Below are 15638 nucleotides of genomic sequence, written 5' to 3'. Positions count from 1 at the left end.
AGTGTACTCATTAGTAGTAGAATCACTTATGGTCATCAAAGTATTATTTTAGTGAAAAAGTACATTTTTATTTTAGACCATTTAATAGTAGCTCATACAATGGCATATACATTTCCTGAGATTTTACTATATGCCAGGTTCGATGCTAAGCACTTCACCTGTGTACCACCCATGCACTCCCATCTGTGACCCTCACCTCCATTTCACAGAACTACCATTCAGTGAGTGCTTCCTGAACATCCTTCTTTGCCACTGTGCCCAGTCAGTAGTGAGGAGCATGGAAACCAAAAGGCACCCAGAGGGATGGTTTTTCAGGCACATTCTTAAAGGTCTGTTTCTTTCTTGCTCAGGCAAAGTTAGTCCATTCTTCCTTTTCTATAATGTGTAATTGAGGTATTACTTTAATTATATTTAGAGGATCCCCTAGGCTTATCTTACCCAAGCTTGTGCAACAGCCACCTTTCACCACCTCTTAATCATGCCTTTCAGAGTTTCTCATCTTATCGTACCACTAACTAATCTCACTGTGTCTCATTCCAGAGCTCTAGATGGGATGGATCCATCCAAGGAGACAGTTCCCTGTTCTTTTTCTCAGATATTTGCCAGTCCTTCAGAAAGGGTCCACCACTCCTGCCCTGTGTTATAGCAGGAGAAATTATATTGGCCATATTTATTTTTCTTTGCTCAAGTCCTGCTATGGTATCTGTGCTACTATTTTCTCTTTCTCAGAGAAAGAGAATGCAGGATTTTCTCATATTTACATTTATTTATTTTCCTCCACTTTTTGTTATATTTGGGATATAGACATTTGAATATGGCCAGGATAGACATGCCATAAAACCAGGAAGCTTCAGTTTCAGGGCCCCTCACTTGTACAGGCTCCATAGAAAGTTCTCGACTTGATTTTGACTTTTATATTTTTAAAAAAGAAGGTCCCAAACATAAGTATAAACTCTTGGCTTCACAAACCCTGAATCTGCTCTTAGGATGGCTCACCTGAAGTCCTGGCATTTGTGATATTGCAGTAACTTAATAATATCTGAATGATTGACTTCATGTTGTTAATAGTATGACAATACACTTTTTAAAGCCTAGCCCCTGAAATTTTCAGATAGTTTAATCCTCTTCTTTTTCTGCCTTTAACTCTTCTCCCTACCCCTTAATTTATTTGTCTCTCTACTACCCCTGTAATTTCTTTCCCCTGAATGCCTTGTTCTTGGCTTTCTCCTCTGACTGCTCTTATTTGAATTTCCCTTATTAGTTAAACTCTACCAGTATAATATTAAACTCCTTTGGATTCAGTGGAAATTGTCCCTCTTTTGCTAACAGAGTAAGTCAGTTGTTAAATTCTGCTAGTTGGGAGAGGAATTTCAAGTGCTTTCAGCTCTGTGAATGGACCAAGAATTATTTATTGGGGGGGTAGTTCTCTTCCAGGATTAAGAAAAACAACAAATAATACCAAAGAACAGTTCCAAGTAGCCTCATTCTCATGGTGTTGGGACCTTCTGGGGAATAATGGTGTACTTTGATGAGCATTTAGTTCTTGTGTGAACCACTAATGCAAGCATTCAGTCCCATCAGAAGTCCCTTTAGGATTCAGATCATGGTCCAAGCTTCTCATGTACCTTGGTGAGGGCCAACACATTTAATATGGGAAACAATTGCTTGCTTACTTCAGTGGTGCAAAGTTACTTATTATCTACCTTTTCTGAAAGAAGCAGATGTAATAAACTAATGGATTTTAAGGTTAGAGTTTGAAAAGTTCTTTGAAAATAGCGTGAAAACCTGGAAGCTTATTTATGCCTTCAGAGAGAAAACGCTAAGAAGATGTCTTTAAGCAAGGAAAAGGCACAGCTTGCCCACAGCTGGTCCACAGCTGTTAATTATTCTCCCCTCACCGTGGGAGAAGATTCTTCCCCTCAAGCCAGGCTTAATGGCTCATGCCTGTAGTCCCAGCTACTGAGGAGGCTGAGGCAGGAGGATTGCTTGAGCCCAAGAGTTTGAGGCTGCAGTTATCTCAGGTTGTTGTAACCTTGAATGATCCAGTCCAGAGTGTTTTTCAGAGTATTATAAAACATTTGCTTTTGAAATCAATGCCTTCATTTTCAGATTGTAAGAAGACATCAGCTGTTTTTATCAGTGAGATGATGCTGATACTTCTCTTCCCCTCCTATGCCTATCCAAAAAGCTAATGAATACAAGATCACTATGAGTACCAAGGTTTCAACCAAGTATTTTTCTATTTTATAACAACATCTTCCAGTATTTTCTTATCCCCACATTTTAGGAAATTATTGAAAAGTTTCTTTCTCTAGAAAGACATTAACCTGCTTCCCATTATAAAATCCTCAAAACCCATTAGTTGGAGTTGGGCAACAGGGAAGAAAAAGAGTGAAAAAGAAGACGCTTAGGGTTAAGAATCTGTGTTTTGTTTCTTCTGAATTCTAACAGAATACTTCCTTGATTTAGCAAGAATTAGCTCAAAGTTGTTTGGTCCTCAGTAAAAGGTTGGGAGAATCCACTGAACTAATGGCTTGAGAGTTAAAAATGACTTCAGTGAGCTAAGACAACATGGACATCTGACCAAACACATCATGAAACCATTTACATGTTTTATTTACCCATCATAAAGGTGAATTCTTCTGATTTTTATACATCTCAGGGTACCTTCCTATTGGATCCCTATTTTTTTTTTTTTTTTTTTTTTTTGAGACAGAGTCTTGCTCTGTTGCCCAGGCTGGAGTGCAGTGGCCGATCTCCACTCACTGCAACCTTTGCCTCCCGGATTCAAGCAATTCTCCTGCCTCAACCTCCTGAGTAGCTGGGACTACAGGCACACACAACCACGCCTGACTAATTTTTATATTTTTTAGTAGAGACAGGTTTTCACCATGTTGGTCAGGCTGGTCTTGAACTCCTGACCGGAAGTGATCCACCCAACTCAGCCTCCCAAAGTGCTGGGATTACAGGCATGAGCCATTGTGTCCGGCCTGGATCCCTATCATATTATATAGGCAATTAGATAACTCAAGTTGAATCAAATAATGTAAAAATGCTTTGCTTTCAGAGCTATTTAGGGCCACTTTGAATGGTGGGTTTGTTAACTCGGTAGGCATAGCACTTTTATTTGAACCTAGGGTAAAGTTTGTCCTAATTTTTGAAAGAGGATAACCATTTACCACTCCTCACTCCACTCATCTTCAATTAAAAACCTATTAGTTGACTGCATGATTCTTCCGAAAATTTGCAAACTTTTTCTCTATAAGCTGCAAATATGTATTTTATACACATTCAGTGGAGTACAGTGATTATATAGAAGTGACAGAGATTTGAATAGAATGTGGTTAGTAATTTTATTATTAAATATCTCAGCAATTATAGACTTGTGTCAAGTACTTATAAAATATCTATTTTCATAAATTACTGTTTTGAGAACTGTTTCCATTTATCTCAACTAGGTTTTAGGAATTTAGGATGACCCCTCTCCAAGCAGTACTGCAGTTTCTCACTAACCTCAAGCAAACAGTTTGGCTGAAAGGGTGACACACAGCATTGGATATCACAGAGGTATCAAAAACAGGCTAGGCATGGTGGCTCACACCTGTAATCCCAGCACTTTGGGTGGCCGAGGTGGGTGGATCACTTGAGGCCAGAAGTTCAAGACCAGCCCGGCCAACATGGTGAAACCTCATCTCTATTACAAATGCAAAAACTAGCCAGGCGTGATGACAGGCGCCTGTAGTCCCAGCTACTTAGGAGGCTGAGGCAGGAGAATCGCTTGAGCTGGGTATGTGGAGGTTGCAGTGAGCCGAGATTGCACCACTGCACCCTGTACTCTAACCTGGGCGACAGAGCCAGACTCTGTCTCAAAAAAAAAAAAAAAAAAGAAGAAGAAGAAGAAGAAGAAGAAGAAGAAGTTGTTGGAAACAGATTATGGGAGGATATTGGCCAAATAATTCACTAATTTTTTTATTGTTCAACATAACATTCCAAGTTCAATAAGAAAAGTCATCTTGCCGAAAAGAAAAGTGTGTGGGAGGGAGCAAGTGTTGACTCAAAATTTGCTTTGCCTGACTAATGGATCCTTGAGAAAACTCCCCAAACTCCTGGAATCAGATATGAAAATGTTTTTCCTTTTTGTGGGAGTAAGGGGTAGTAGATTATGACTTTTGTTCCTAAGCAAGGCAAGCCAAGGTCATTGCAGCCTTTCTGCATAATTGCCTAAGTGAGAAAGCAATGCATAAGCATATCCCCTGCTTGAAGCCCTTTTGTTTAGTTTCCTTTTGTATCAAAAAGTTTGGCTTTCACCATGGGAGAGGTTGTAATTGGATTTCACCATGAAAGGAAGTTGTAATTGGATTTCTCAGCACTCTACAAGCTCGGTCCCTGGAAAAGCAAGGAAAAGGGGCCTAACTTTCCTTTCTGCTAGCTGGAAACATAGCCCAGCCAAGCACTCAGAGATTGACCTGAAAGGCATGGGCAGAATGGGCCATGTGTGTGTCAGCTACCCCCTATCTCTGATGAAAAGCTAAGTGTGTAATAGCTAAATATCGCTCCTGAAATTTGTGTCTCCTAGAAAACAGGAGGGTGTCTAAAGTTTGGCATACACTGAAACACGAAAACATAATTCTCCTTCTAGATTTATTAGGGAACTTACACAAACGACCAGAATATATTTTATTTTGGGTACTATGGTTTTGCATTCTTTGTTATTTTGCATTCTTTTTTTGTTCCACTTCAGTTTCTATGATATTTGCTAGAAACTGAAATTGCAGTAAGATTCGGTCGAAGTAGATATTTGTATTTGATTTATTTTCAGTTCCTATAGTTTTTTTAAAACATTAACTTAAATTTAAATTTCAAAAGGTAAATTTTATTTTTGAATTTCTCTATATTGCCATGTCACTTAAATCAACTTAGCATGCCTGTCTCCCCTGGGCACTTCTTGCCTTGCTGTACTTCTTTCTATCTTCCTTCTCTTTCCTTTTCTCTTAAGCATTAATAAGCTGTCTGAACACTGAACCAGAACCAGACTGCAGACGCAGTCATCCATACCTCTGAAAGGAGGAACAAGATTCCTCTTTATTGATATTGGCCACATCAGCGACTCCCTGGAAATTTTAGTGCTGGTAGTTATTGCTTCAAGCCTTTCTAGTTGAATTTTCCTTGTGTTGCCTAGCGTTCCCCTGGTTTCTGAACCCTCCAGTCTGAAGCCTTCAGTGGTTAGCTCCTTCTCTGGCAGCCTCAGCAAAAGTAACAAGTCCTTTTTCCTTCCCTTCTGGGCCTAGGGAACTTGTTTCAATGTTTTTGGGTTTCAAGGCAGATATTGGCAACTTGATCTATTTATCACTTTGTCTAAAGTTTAATGAACTAAGAAAGACATACCATGTGTACTAGAAAAAGGAGAGATTTGTCTTGTTACTTTCTTTTTCTTATTACTCTTGGCCTGTCATTTCCTGGAGTATGTACATCCATGCATCCAAATAAGGCCAGGTATCTTCTGTTGAATTTGTTTATATCAGAGGAAGCCTGTAGACTGCTATTTTTAGTAATTATTACAACTATGGAAAAATTTCCTTTCTGGGAAATGTAGTAAACAAAACAGTTATTATAGGTGCTTTATAATCAGACTCAGAATATTCTTGTTCACCTTGTCTTTACATAATAGTTAAAAGCCTTGTTATCAGACAGCAAATCTCTTAGTCATATTTTGGCTAACATATACGTTCTGTTACCTGATCCAGCATTAACACTGACGCTTTAGAGCTTTTAAAGTATTACTGACTCTCTGGGGAGAGCTCTATGGTTTGGCCCTAAAGTCGTCTGGAGGATGAAAAAGACGTTCTTCTATTTTGAGTTCTCTGCTGAGTCACCATCTGACATCAAGGTGTCCCAACTCTGTGAATGTATATGATATACTCAGAGTCGATGATTTAAGACTTTTCTGGGCCTCTGACCTTCAACTGCCCATCATCCTTCCTAACTGAACCTACCACCATATGGGTCTGAGCTAGGGATAGACACGGTCATGCCTGTTGGGGCTTTGAGACTAACCAAAAATCCATCCAGATGTTAAAGATATACATTAAACCTGAATCAAGCAGAAGGCACATACATTTAGTGCTCAGGAAAGGGGGTCTTATGGGGAGTATTATGGAGATTTACACCTCCCACTGCTCTGCCCTTGCTCTTGGGAGCTGGCTGCCTCTCGGTTCCTTAAATAGGCCACAATCCCTCTTGCTCCAGAGTCTTTGCACAAGTTATTCACACTGTCAGAATTATCTTGCCAGCACCCACTCTTCCCAGCCACCACCACCAAACACACACACACACATACACACACATTCCCCCCCGCAACACACACACACACACACACACACACACACAAAGAATTAATCTCTATTCAGACTTCAGATCAAGGAAAGCCATTATTGACCCTGAGTGGAGGTCAGGATCCTTATATACTCTCTTAGAACAGTGGTGTTTTGCCCTCAGAACACTTATTTCAGTGTATCATTATATATGGTATGTGTTCAAATAAAATGTGTTTTCTTTCACTCCCCCAAATCCTGCTGTAAAAAAGAGGGATTTGCCTTATATTCAAGTGCTTCCAAAGTCTCTCACATTAAACAGCCACCATCTCAGTTTCTTCATTTTGAGCAGCAAAGTACTATTCAAAAAAACAATTAGAAATCATCTCAAGTGGCCGGGCACGGTGGCTCACGCCTGTAATTCCAGCACTCTGGGAGGCCGAGGTGGGTGATCACCTGAGGTCAGGAGTTCAAGGTCAGCCTAGCCAACATGGTGAAACCCTGTCTCTACTAAAAATACAAAAAATTAGCCAGGTGTGGTGGTGCACACCCGTAATCCAAGCCACTCGGGAGGCTGAGGCAGAAGAATTGCTCCAGCCCAGGAGGCAGAGGTTGCAGGGAGCCAAGATTGCACCACTGCACTCCAGCCTGGGTGACATAATGAGACTCTGTCTCAAAAAAAAAAAAATCTCAAACAATACTTATTTTTGTTCTTAGGAAGGTCACTTTGACAAAATAGATGAAAAAATACATAAAGATATTTAAAACAGGTTTAGTCATTATTCCTGAGGTATGACTTCATTATTGCAAGTTGGAATCACACAATTTTAGAAAGTCACACTTATAGTTTCAAGTGGTTTTTAAATAAGCCCTTTAAAGAGCACTGGAAAAAACAGTCTAGTAAATAATGAAAGTGTGGAGATCATGACCACGAATCAGGACTAATGCCTGGGGATTAAATTTGCAGCATCAGCAGATGTTTAGCAACTTGCAGAAGGATTGATAATGTGCTCTGTATTAGATAATTACAGCATGGATCTAGTGAACATACACACTGGTGTTAAAGATGTGTATGAAGAGTTTTAGCAAAATTGTTTCATGAAGTGTGAGAAAGGAAAAAGTCATGTTAATAAGTTTAAAATATTTAAATTAAAAGAACATATTAAATATGTATTTGAACCATAGATTGAATATCCCAAGTGTACATTACAATATATTACCCATTTGTACGTTCTGTTTGGCCAAACACTTTGGTTGAGGATGTTCTAACCAGAAAGATGAAGATGGTATTGCATTTGGGGGCACCTTATGTTTGGGCCTATGCAGTTTTCATTATTGTGATGGTTTGATTAATGACCATTTTCATTTACTACATGGTAAGCACCACAAGAGCTCAGCCCCTCTCTAGTTTTGCTCCCTGCTGTATCTCTGGCATTTTGCATGGGATAGAACACTGAATGCATTAGTTGTTTGAGATGTAAGATAAAAATGCTAACTTATTTTCATAATTGCATGACCTAGAAAACACTGGAGGAACTGAAACAGAAACGTAATAAAAAGTTAATGAAAGATAAGATGCTTTAATACTTTTTACTCTAGTGTTAATCAAGATGAGATGAGTCTTTATAAATGTAAAAAGTCACAATTCTTTTTTCCCCCTTTAGAAATCGAATGGTTCACATTTATGCAATGATAATTCTGAGGCCTCTATTCATTATATTTAACTCACTGGGAGATTCCAAGTTCAAAAAGGCCATTCATGTCAGAGTTAGATCAAACTGAAACTTACCCAATAGTCCCACAGACAGATCTTTTTGAAAAACATAGAAACTGACCCTCCTGGTCTTAAAGTGTGAAACTTATATTTGTTTTATCTAAGTTCCTTCCTCAGGACAGGACATTCAGGCTCCTACAAAAGTATCAAAGAATGGAAACTCACCAGACCACTGCAGCAGATGCCTAACCCCTTATTCACCTTGATTGTTTCCATACCCCTGCCTAGTTCTTATTTTCTTACACATTGTTACATTTCTCCCCTGCTATGTAAACCCCTAGTTTTAGTCAGTCAGGGAGATGGATTTGAGACTGTGTAGCACCTGATTTAAGGTGCTCAACTGCAGCACCTGATTAAAGCCTTCTTCATTGGCAATACTTGTTGTCTCAATCACTGGCTTTCTGTGAAGTGAGCAGCAGGACTTAGACTGGAACCTTGGTGTTTCAGTAACAAAATGATGAAAAGAATTGTAATAACCACTACTTATTGAGAATTTACATTCATTATTTTAGTTAATCATACAATGATCATCTGGGCATGGTGGCTCACACCTGTAATCCCAGCACCTTGGGAGGCTGAGGCAGGCGGATCACTTGAGGCCTGGAGTTTGAGACCAGCCTGGCCAACATGACAAAACGCCATCTCTACTAAAGCAATAAAAATCAGCCAGGCATGGTAGCACATGCCTGTAGTCCCAGCTATTCAGGGGACTGAGGCACAAGAATCACTTGAACCTGGGAAGTGGAGGTTGCAGTGAGCTGAGATCATGTCACTGCACTCTAGCCTGGGCAACAGAGCAAGACTGTATCTCCAAAATAAATAAATAAGTAAATAATACAATGATTTTATGAATTAGCTGTTATCCACATTTCACAAGTGGGGGAAACTGAGGCTCCTGAGCTTAGCAGCCAACCTTTATCATGGTTAGATACTATAATAAATGCCTTACATGCTCAATCTCATTCAATTCCCATGACAATTTTATGACTGTTATTATATCTATTTCACAGATGAGAAGACAGAGGCACAGAATGGATTATATTAAAACAACTGGAAAGTATGAGTGCCAGGATTGAAGTCCAGGCAGTCTGCCCTAGAATTCCCTCTCCATAACCACTACACCACAGCACATCGTGAAGATGGGAGGAAGCAGTGGGAACTTGAAAAATGGATTTATTTCAGGGTGTGCTGCAGTACATGTACCATGTGAGGCCATTTCTATTTCTCTTCCTTTGCCTTCCCAGTTGTTTTTCCCCTGTATGCCACAGTAAACTAGTCACTGTTTCAGCAGCTCTCTTGTTCATTTTTAAAATACCTATTCACTAAATCTTTAAAGGAAACATTTAGCTACTGCAATGAGTGTACATAAGTTGGTTGTGTAATAGGAAGGAAACAAGCCAGGACTGGAGACTTCATTTCTAAAGAAGGATTTTAAAGCAGACTAAGAGTTATTTCCCAGAGCGGGTCATGAAGCAGGAGTCTGTCTGCACCCTTTCATTGCTATGACGACAGCCTGCTCCTGCTACACACAGCCAGAAAAAGCAGCTGACATTTCAATGCTAGGAACAGAGGGGAGAGGTTTACAAAAACGCAGAACAAAGACAAAAAAAAAAAAAAACAACAAAAAAAGACTTTTTCGTTTGAATTTCAGTTAGGAAAAATATCCCCCGGAGCAAGTCAAAAGCCCTATTCTTGCCTTTAGAAGAGATAAGAAAGAAGAAATGTTAGGGGCCTTCCCTCTTGTCCAAGTAAGCCAATAAAACAGAACTGACAGCAAAGCAGCGTTTCTTCTCACTCTGTGTAATGGCAAGCTGACACAGAACACTTCCTTTGGTTTCCTTTGACTCGGCCATTAAGAAGCTACTAACTGATGCAGCAGTGAAGACTCATAGTAATAAATACCTCGTGTTGAGGCCCCCCCCACCCCCGCCAGGGGAAAACAGTAGTGTCAGATTTACTTTTACATTTCTTTGGATAAAAAAGCCAATTCAAACTTGATCTCCATTGTTACTACCAGAGATATCATTGCAAGTATGTAAGAGAGGCCTCACTGATATATGAGATTCCTTATAAGCAACCAGTCAACTTTCCTATGTGTTTACTTCTCTGCCAAGTGCTACACTTGGCATTTAATAAACATCACATTTGATTCCTACAACAACCTCATTTGTGTGTATTATTGTCCCCCATTTTGCTAAACAGATGGGTAAACTGAGTCCTGCAAGTGGGAAGTAACTGCCGAAGCTTACTCTGCTTATAAGAGGCAGAGTCAGGATTCTAGCCCAGATGCATTGGACTCTGAAGCCCATGCTATGTCCACTCTGCTGTGCTGCCTCAGAGGCATAGACCTGGCATGCATATTTTATTATAGAGCAAAATGTGTAAGTACAAGGAAGAAACCCTGGGAAAAGATCTAGAGTCAGTTCCCGTTCTATGGAGTTTCAATAGGGACATATAGTTAATCCAGTACTTTCATATTATCTACGATTGATTGACTGCTTTAATGTACCAGACATGGCTCTTTTCTTCCCTTAATTCTAACAACAAATCTCTGAGGTAGCTACTGATTTTATAATCTCATTTCCATGAATGAAGAGACTGAGGCACAAAGAGATTAAATTGTTTGCCCAAAGTCACAGAGCTATTTAGTGGTAAAGCTTGGATATAAATCATAGTCTTATATAAACCGGGTCCATATGGTCAGATACAAATCACAGGTCATGGTCTTATTCACTTTATTAGATTGCCTCCCCACCTTTGGAACAATCAGTCAAGACCATGCATTCTGTTTTTCAAAGTTCTAACCATCTTTTGATGACTAAGACAAAAGCCAGGCTAGCTCCAAGTAGTTATATCATTGCTAACTCAGCCTTTGGCAGAAGATGCCCTGTGAGTCCTGTGAGAAACAGACCCTGGCCTTGTTGGACATCTCTCAGGCAGCTAGACCTACTGGGAAATTCTACTGGATTTATTTATGGGGGTCTCCTTCTCCACTGAAGATCATTCTGGAGGGATAAGTGAGGGCTACGTGCACTTCAAGTCTTCTAACAAGTTGTTTATGCTCTTCTTGGTGGAAAAATGTTGCCAACCTGTTCTGGACATGGTGTTAAACTTAGGTAAAATAGCAGTGTTTAAGTCAACTGAGTAAAAATAACAGTCAAGAGGAAATGAAATAAGTAATGTTTTGAAGTTGTCCAGATACATCACTACTCATTTTATTTCTGTCATCACTATTATTTTTACTTAGTTGATATGTGAATCTGTGCCATGAGAAGCTATTGGGGATTAATTCTCAAAAGACCTGGGAAGGAAATGCCAGTACTCTAATTGCTCAATGGCTGTGTGAAAATTCTCTGAAAGAAAAAGGCGAAGTTCATAAATAACATGTGCATATTCTTCTCCAAAATGTGGAAAGTGGCACTAGTTGATTGGATGATAACTAGATGAAATAAACTGCTCTGCTTTGCTAGATCTTATTAAATGAACAGAAATGTAAACTTAAATCTTTCCAAAGATGGTGTTTTTAATAAAAAAAAATCATAGTTAACAATAGTCATAACCATCAGGTTCAATTGAGTAAGCTGTGAACTGAAAAAAGCTGGTGTCTACGAGAAAGGGGGGAATTAAAAAAAAAAAAAGATTTCTGCTGACTTGGACTGAGTGAACATTTCTATTCAATGTGCTTAGGCCCTGGGCCAGAGGAGAGCTCAGATACAATGCCAAGGTGACATATTTAACCTCTTTGCAGATTAAAGGCAGTGCAAAAGAGATACTCTTTCTGCAGTACCTCTTGGTGTACTGTTTCAACAGTATTGATCTGCAGTTAAATGCATGTTTTTTTTTTTCTTTTTCTTTTTCTCTTGCAGAGTGACCTTTATTACCTGAGAAGGATGAAAAAGCACAACTTACATTATTGCTTTATTTTAGAAAAGAGAGTCGGAAATGGTAGTACATTATAACATGAGTTATCATAATCTCTTTAGCCAGCTCTTTAATTCTCTTCCCTCCTTTTTGCTTTTGTAAATAAGACATCATCAAGAATTAGAGAAACTTTAGGTCTATGTGTGAACATCTTAACAAATGATAGTAGGAGGCAAAAAGCAATTAGTTATAAAGCTGTAAAGCGGAATCAAGAGAGGAAAATAATCACAGTAACTTAAAAATAATCAAACAAGAATATAGTATAAAAGGAGAAATTTTCCTACCTTTTGGAAAAGCAAAAAGTTCCGTTTCTACATTGCTGTTAGGTGCAGGAGACTGAATAACTTCAGATTATTTAAACATGGAAAACATACAAATTATTTGATTTGAAAGTGTTTTTTTAAACTATCTTCTTTATAGTTTATTTCATGTATGTAATAAAGTACTTCTACAAAACACATTTCAGGATTCAGGCTTCACTAAGATCTGAATGCTACTGAGGCGATCAACAGTTCCACATTTCTATTCTTGGTCTTCACTAAAATCACCATCATTTATTAGTACTTGTTATTTAATTTCGCAAGAAACAAGAAAACATGAATACAAATTGTAAAATTCTCTATTAAGTATCTTTTCTGTAAGTCACACAAAAGGTTTTTTTTTTTTTGGTAAATAAATGGCTTTGCATTATTTAGGCAAAAATATTTGACAGCTTTATCAGATCACGCACATCAGCTTAACAAATGCAATTAGATAATGCCATAAATTTATTAAAACTTACCTTTAAGTAAGGAGCTGGACCCAGAACCGCTACAGAAAATTGAAGTTGAATCCCCTCTGCCCACAGACAGGGAATAAAAGTTTGACAAATACCCAAGAAAAACTCTTTAAATCCCTTTCCTCGTTAGCTCTGCTTCTTTGCCCAGAGGCACATTCAAGTCTACTGGAGTTGAAATTCTGCTGCTCTGTCAACTAGTGGGGGTCTGAAGTGACAGACGAGAATTTGGAGGTTGGCACCAGAGAGTATTTCAGACTGTCATCGTTTTTGTTGCAGATTCCTGGATTTCCCTAGCAGGCTGGCCTCTCACTGCAAAGGCTTTACAGGCAGTACATGCAAACCAAAAGGGAAAGAGCTAATTCTGGTGGCATGGATGGGGTTAAGTTTTCCCCTCAAGCTCTTGTTCTCAGAGCCTCATAACTTGGCCAGAATATAAGCACTTGGCTCTTTATGCATTTTTTTTTTCTTTTTCAAACAACTCTGAGAGGTTTTATAAGCAGCATCCCTTTTTTGGAGTTTTTTTATTTTAAGACCTTGAAAAGAAACTCCATGCTGTTGTTTCTTCCTAAAGGAAATTGGGGAGTAGGGATTAAAGGAGGGAAGAAGAGAAATTGTAGCAGACGCATTTTTGCATTGCTCAATTGGAAATTGTTCTAACAAAGACAGTCTGAATTTTAATAGGAGGGTACTTCAGATATCTTAACCTTCTTTGAATGAGCTTTGGAAATGTACATATATAAAATTGATTGCTCCTTATAGATCACTTGTATGCTGATTCAGAAATTTTGCCGTTCTCCCCTCAACATAGCTCCTCACTGTAACTCCATGGTTATAATGGTTAGCCTCTAAGAAGAAGGTTTCCCATGAAAAAGAATGGAGGTGCGCACTTATTTTTGGCCTGGCATTCTGGTTATTTGTATACGTGTCTAATCTCTTCTACTGCTACTTCTACATTTATCACACATTTATTATCTGTCAGGCACTGTGCTAACAGCTTTTTATGCGTTATTATCAGTTGATCCTCACGACGCATGGCAAGTCTTACTGTGTTCCCATTTGAGGGGTATGTCATACAGTGGTTGAATTGGCAGAATTTGAGGCCAGCCAGCTTGGATTTGCATCCTATCTTCACCACTTCCTAACTATGACCCGGGACAAGTTATATAACCTCTCTAAAGCATCAGTGCTTTTATCTACGAGACAGGGATACACATATGGAAATTATGATAACATCTATCTCAGGCAATTGTTCTGAGTTTTAAGTTAGTTAATATGCATAAACTGCATAGAACACCCCTGTCATGTGGTAGACACTCAATAAATGTTAGCTATTATCATTTACATAAGAGGAAACTAAAGCTTAGTAAGGCTGAGTGGTTTTTCTAGGGTCTCCAACTGTAACTTACAGGATGAGATTCCAAATCAGCTACCATGGCTGACAGCCACACTTGTGTAACTTATCTAGAATACCTGTATTATATGATATAGACATATATATATATATCATATCTGCTTCTCAGCAAGCTGTAAGCTCCTTGAAGGAAGGGGAGGTGCCCTTTCTGCATTCTCCTGGTGTCTAGCACAGTGCTTTGCATACTATAAATATTCCATTAACATCAGATGAATAATTAAAATTTAATTTCATTTAGATTTTCTAAATATATGCCAAAGTCTGGCCAAAAGCAAAAACACTGATAAAAACAAAATAAAACCAAAATAAACAAAAAAAAATCCCACCTACAATTCTAGGCAAATATGCCCTCAGCCAAATCTCTCAAAACACTTTAGAATTATTTGCCCTATTTATTTTCAGAACACTGCAAGAAAAAGGTAACAAGAATTATCTCTATTTTGCAGTTGGAGAAATTTGGGAGCAGAGGAAACTGGGCACTTTGCCTAGGAGCCAAAAACAAGTCACGGTGCAGCTGGGAACAATCTCACGTCTCTAGAATCAGGATAACTTGTTCCAAACTGCCTTTCCCAGGACAGGATGAAACGATTTGATGTCTTTTTGCCTCAGACAATAGGATGTTTTTCCTTAGCCAACGTCTAGGGGTTGAGCAATCTCCTCCGAGGAAGGATAAAGGGGTGGGCAGTGTTTGACCATGCTACTCCCTGGTGTCTGTGCACAGCTGCTCTGAGAACTGTGGAAGACACAGACCATTTTTCCAAGTCTCCCGAGGGGCGCAGGAGCAGTGAGACTATTGAAGAATATGTAAGAAAAGCATTTCTGAGGATTTGGCCCTAGTTTGCTGAGGAAAATTTTCTTGGGGACTCAGAATATTAACTTCTTAGTCTAACTAGCATTCCCCATTTATTTGAGATGGCTTTGTAAGATTGATTTCAGGTGATTACATCGACTCAACAAGAATGTAGGAAAAAATTTCATTTAGAGGGCTCTGGAAAAAAAGAGTTACCCAACTAAAAATTTTTTTCTGCTAAAATTGGTATTTTATGCTTCTGCAAAAATGATCAAAATAAATTTTCTTATGTAACTCTGTGTTAACCTAAAAAATAATTAAAGCAAACTGGATTCATCTCTTAAATGTAAATAGGTACCTAGAGAGTTCATTTGTGGGTGAAAAAGCTTGAGAATTTTGACTCTCAGTTTTTTTTTTTTTTTTTTTTTTTTTGAGACAGAGTCTCACTCTGTCGCCCAGGCTGGAGTGCAGTGGGGTGATCTTGGCTCACTGCAAGCTCTGCCTCCTGGGTTCCCGCCATTCTCCTGCCTCAGCCTCCTGAGTAGCTGGGACTACAGGTGCCTGCCACCATGCCCGGCTAATTTTTTGTATTTTTAGTAGAGATGGGGTTTCTTTTTTTTTTTGAGATGTTGTCTAGCTCTGTCGCCCGGGCT

General features: G+C 38.9%; 1 protein-coding gene across 4 annotated transcripts in view; it reads right to left on the bottom strand.

Annotated features, from left to right (window-relative positions):
- SPARCL1 (SPARC like 1) overlaps positions 1–13244 on the bottom strand; it is a 55952-nt gene extending 42708 nt beyond the window's left edge. For all 4 annotated transcript variants that reach the window (XM_023198112.2, XM_023198110.2, XM_023198111.2 and 1 more), the window contains exon 1: positions 12788–13244. The gene's annotated coding sequence lies outside the window, so the exon portion shown is untranslated. The remainder of the gene's footprint in view (positions 1–12787) is intronic.
- Positions 13245–15638: the final 2394 nt, after the last annotated feature.

This window comes from Piliocolobus tephrosceles, chromosome 3, assembly GCF_002776525.5.
Source record: "Piliocolobus tephrosceles isolate RC106 chromosome 3, ASM277652v3, whole genome shotgun sequence".
NCBI classification, from domain to species: domain Eukaryota; kingdom Metazoa; phylum Chordata; class Mammalia; order Primates; family Cercopithecidae; genus Piliocolobus; species Piliocolobus tephrosceles.
The sequence above is the reverse complement of the archived record's forward strand: the minus strand, read 5'-3'. Positions and strand labels throughout refer to the sequence as shown.